Genomic DNA, 5,379 nt, shown 5'->3' with positions numbered 1-5,379 from the left:
CCGGGCCTTTTGTCTTTCCCTAAGGCAATCAACAGAGAGAAGGGGCCCAGAGGGTGAGGAGCTCCCCGGGTGGGAAGGGCCTTGCTTTGGAGACTGTCAGGTACTTAGTGGAGGACTCGCATGCCCCCACAGTCCTCCTAGCTCCCACCCGCTGTGCACCTACGCACACCTTACACACACAGCCCTCTCGTGCTCACACCTGCCCAGCGACCACACAGCTGGACGGGAAAGAGCTTTCCGACGATGGTGACCTCCCGTGACAGGCTGCCTCTAGCATCGGGGCAGGCAGGGTCTGCCTTTCTCTTTCCTCGGGCCTAGATGTGGCCCCTCTCTCTGTGGACAACCCCTCGGATGTCCCTTATGAGTGTTCAGTGGCCCTGGAGAAGGGCTGTGCCCTGGCTGTCAGAGGCCCTTCCATCTCTTCCAAAGGGGGCCGAAGAGTCCTGGGTTCCCACCCTCAGTGGTCCAAGCAGGAGTGCCAGCATCCGGGCAGGAGGCCCAAGGATCACCAGTGTGGCTTGGGAACAGCGTCTGGATCTGGGGCTTCAGTCCAGAGTGGGGGAGGGGGGCAGAGCAGATGAGGCTTGGGAAGCAGAGAAGGAACGCTTGCCTGCGGAAGGCTACTTGTGCAGCGACAAGCCCCATCCCTGCCCGCGGGGAGCCTTCCACCCGCAGGGGAGCTGGACGAGGAAGCAGGCAGGGCTCCACGGGGGCAGGCGTGGGGGCATTAACTCTGTCGTTGGTATCACAGGAGGGAGGCTGGGCCTGGGTTTGGGGCAATGCACGGGGAAGCCTCCAAGGTGAGATGCGGGACATCTTTCTAAATTTCCAACGTGGGGCTAGTGGAGAGAGAAGAGGCTGCAGGTGCGCCAGGGCCAGACCCTGGAAGATGACCCGGTCAGATCCGCGTGTGGGAACAGTCACTCAGGGACAGCGGGACAAAGGGATCAGAGGAGAAGGGCACCGGAGGTGAGGAGACTGGGCAGGACCCGGCTGGAATGCTGGGCAGGCTGGGGAGGTGGGCTAGGGGTGGGGATGGGGAGAACAGGTGTAGAAGCAGCAGGAGTGCCTGAGGGTGGGGGTGGAGGCAAGGGGGTGTCAAGGAGGATGCTCAGGACTCTGGCTTGGTGGTCTGTGCAGCTGGGCAGTTCCCTGAGATGGGCCCCTGGGCCCCCAGTGGCCAGCTCGTGCCCATGGGATCTCCACCTAACCCACCCTCTGGCACCAAGGGGTTTCACCACAGGGGCTGGGACACGGTATCTGGGGGCGCAGGCCAGGGCTGGGGGACAGGGTCGATCTTACGGCCTGGTCCCTCAGGTCCGGAGCTGGGACAGGGAAGGCAGTGGCACGCGGCCCAAGCCTGTGCCCCCCTGCTCCCCTCCGCGCTCAGCGCAGCCCTGCAGCTCTGCTCTCCTGCCCGCTTAGCCACGACCACCCACACGGGCACCCTGCACGGACCCACAGACACCAACACTCGTGTCCACACCCACACCCAGAGGGCGGGACCTCTGAGACGGATTTGTTCTGACGTCACCGGGTCCCGTCCCCTCACTGTGCCCCCAGCCCCCGTGGACCACTGGGTCCCACCTGACCCACCCTGCGCACGCGCGCAAAGAACCACCTGCCTTGATCAGAGAGCAGGAGGGGGCCGGAGGGCCGGGCTCTGGGCGACTGGAGCTAGTGCGGGCGCCTCCCCTCCTCCGACCCCAGGGTCTGGCATGGAGGCCAGCTCGGCGGCCTTGTCCCCCTGGTCCGCTCGCGGGCTCCCGCTCATCCTCCAGGCCCCAGCCCCCATGCCTAGGGCCCGGCCCTCTCCTGTCCTGGCCCACCAGCTCGGGGCGGGGAGAGGCTGGCTTCTCGGGAGTGGGCGTCAGTGAATGGGTGCTCTGAGCCTCTGGAATCCTACCCGGCCCGGGCAGGCGCGCGACTGCCAGGCCGGGCTGCCCGGGACTCAGTGCAGCCCCCCCTCCCCACATCTCCGCCCCCTATAGCCGCTGACCCCCAGGAGAATGGGGACACTCCAGATATGGCCTCACTCTGCGTGCCCTCCGCAGCCCCCCAACCTGAGATAGCCCTCAGGCCATCTTGCCCACCCACCTGAGCTCTCTCCTCAAGCAAGCCGGGGTGCCTGGAAACTAGGGTGCTCCCTCCAGCAACTGTTTCCTGAGCCCTGCTCACTCAGCTGGACCATGCCCAAAGGCTCCGAGCTTGCAGAGGTGACCCAGCCCCCAGCCTGCCCTGGGGGAGACCTGCAAGGCCACCCAGCCTGACCCTGGCACTGCCAGCTCTCAGCAGTTTCCAGCCCTCGGGCGGGGCTGGGTGCCATCCTCCGTGCTCGCGCAGCACCCTGAGCTGCCTCTGCCATGGCGATGCTAATGCTTAAGCTGCTGAGGATGATAGCTAGTGCCTACTGAGCACCTACTGTGTGCCAGGGTCGGTAAGGCGTTTGCAGTCTGTTCAGCAGACGGCCCTGTCCCCAGGGCCTTAGTGTGCCTGTAGGTGGCAGGACCATTCGTGCTCCGTGGACTCTCACCCTGAGCCAGGAACTGGGCAAAGCACACTCCCAGGCTCCCAGCTGTTTTGATCTTTGCCTTACCACCTGCTGTTCTCCACCCAGGAAATCACAGCTCAGATCACGCCCACCAGTGGCGAGGGCTGTTTCCCTGTGTGCTGCTCTTTAGGGAGGGAGCTGCTAGAGTTGCGCTGGCCAATAGAACTTTCTGCGATAATGGAAATGTTCTATATCTGCGTCATCCAGTACGGCAGCCACCAGGCACGGGTGGCTACCGAGCTTTTCAAATGTGGCTGCGGTGACCCAGGAGATTGAATTTTACATATTCTTTCACTGTAAACGTGGCTTCCACGTGGGACAGCACTATTCTGCGAGCCCAGTACTTTACTCTTCCCAGGGTCCCAGGGCCGGGCAGGAATCGGCCTCATACAATGAGCAGAAGGACAATGCGTGAATGAATGAATGAGTAGGTGAACGGGATCACTGAATAAACGGCCAGTGGGTGGGCCTCAGCCCCACCCCTCTCCTCATCCTGTCTCTCCTTCACCCCCGTGGCTGTGCTCTGGTTACCAGGGCAACCTGCTGCGGGTTCCAGGGGGCAGGGCGCTGTCAGGACTTCTTCCCCCTCCCCTCCTTGCTTTGAGGCCCTGAGGACCAGCCCAAGTTGAGGGAGCACGGAGGAGGCTTGGGGAGGGGACGGCCTCTCTGGGAAAGGTTGGAACCCTGGGCCAGAGGCAGGGCCTAGGTCCTCCCCCCTGGGCCAAAAAGGCCTGACTGCAGCTTCCAGCAGGTTCTTGTCCTTCTGACCTCATTTGCCTCGTCAAATAGGGACCAGATGCCCTCGTGTGGCCTCTTCTAGCTTGATGAGCTAGAATCCCTCCATCTCACCCCGTACCAGGCCGTCGGGCCTTGAGAACAAGGGCTGAGTCTTGTTCCTCGCTGCCTTGCCCCTGTCTACCTGCCCTGCTCCTCCTCCAGGGCTGCGGAGCTGGGGGTAGGGGACAGGGAGCAGCTGGTCCAGCAATTGCAGACCTGGGTTCAGGTGCCCTCTAGTGGCCCAAAGGAGCAATGACCACCTCACGACTGCACAGCTTTCTTTCCCACCAAAGGAAAAATTGACGGACCTGGAAGGGGCTTTCAGGAGACAGAGACCTTGACCCAAGTGGAAAAAAGAAAAATCATTACCTCATATTTTTTTAATGTAATTTTTAAAAATAAATAAATAATTTTTAAAAATCAATAGGATATTCAAATCTAAAAAAAAAAAGAAAAATCATTGTAATGGCCTCCCAGACAAGTGACACAGGCTCTGGGATCCCTCAGATCTAAGTGTGTTACAGCTGTGTGATTTCTGAACAAGTCATTTAATCTGTCTGAGCTCCCCTTTCCTCTTCTGGTGCCTGTACCAGTCAGGATGGGTTAAGTTCTGCTGCAATAACAACTCCAAAACCCCAGTGGCGTATGACACGAAGGTTTATTTCTCATTCATCCTCACGTCCACTGTGGTTTAGGTCGGCTGGAGCCCTGCTCCATGTCATCTTCGCGCTGGAACCCAGGTTTAGGAGCAGCCACCTTCTGGAGCATCTCTGGTCATTACAGCAGAGGGAGGGAGAGAGTGGGGAATCACACACTAGTTACAAAATGCCTTGGCATGGACTCACTTCTGCTCATAACTCTTTGGGCACAGCTAGTCACATGGCCCCACCATCACCAGGAAGCGGAAAGGTGCGCCCTCCTATGTGCCCAGAGCTGGAGAGCCAGACATATTTGAACAATAGCACTTGCCGGTTAAGAATGGAAAGAGACATGCTGGTGCAGGATCAGTTATGTCAGAAGAGTTCAATCCATGTTAGTCCTTACGATGTTTGCCTTGTAACATGGGACTATGTAACGCAGTGAACCACGGGGTGGAAGATGGACTGTGGCTAACAGTACAGACATGAGAGTGTTCTCTCATGAACTAAAACAAATGTGCAATGCTAATACATGGTGTTAATAATGCAGGTATATGGAAAAAATATACCAAATGTAAGCTCTGGCCCACAGTTAGTAGCAACAGTCTCATCAGGTTCTGTCATATGCTGTGACACAAGTTCCACAACAAGGTGTTGGGGGAGGGGTGATGTATGGGAGTTCTGCACATAATGCATGTTTTCTAAGCTCACAACCTCTCCAATAAAAATAGGTATGTTTTAAAAATTGTTGCCTTGTAATTTTTTATTTACCTCCTGTGATTTCCTCTGACTTCCACATGAGTTTCCAGCTGTTTCCAGCTGCAGGGACAGTGGGAAATGGACTTGCTGAGGTTCCCACAGTGAATCAGTGGGACTGGCCAAGACCCCGTTCTGGCTCCAAGCTCTGAGCCACCCAGGGTTCTCTGTGAGGGCTGTTGACGGCGAATGTTCGCAGGGGAGAGCAGCAGCCTTTGTCCCTCTCCCACAGCTGGTCCCCGCACCTTCCCAGCCAGAGTGGAGAGCTGAGCGGGCGGAACAATGGAAAGCCTGTGCTGCCGCCCTGAGGGGGCTGGAGTCCAAACATTGCAGCCATTCCCACTTGGACCCTGCACATTCCCGCCTCCTGCCCTGCTGCTGCTCGGGGCCCAGCCCAGAGGCACCCACCCTTCCCTACCACGACAGCAGCCAAGACTCCACAAAACCCCCCAAAACACGTCAGCTTGTGTCCTCACGAGGCGGCTCTGGGAACCGATTCTGGGACCTTCCGGAGCGGGAAAGAGGCGATCATTTTCTTGCACCACCTCAGCTCTCTGATCTGCTGTGTCTCTTGTTGTCTCTCCTCTGTGTCTCTTTTTGTTGCATCATCTTGTTGTGCCAGCTCTCCACATGGGCCAGCACTCTGTGTGGGCCAGC

Source organism: Dasypus novemcinctus, chromosome 12 (genome assembly GCF_030445035.2).
Source record: "Dasypus novemcinctus isolate mDasNov1 chromosome 12, mDasNov1.1.hap2, whole genome shotgun sequence".
Classification (NCBI taxonomy): Eukaryota; Metazoa; Chordata; class Mammalia; order Cingulata; family Dasypodidae; genus Dasypus; species Dasypus novemcinctus.
Note: the sequence above shows the minus strand (reverse complement) of the source record.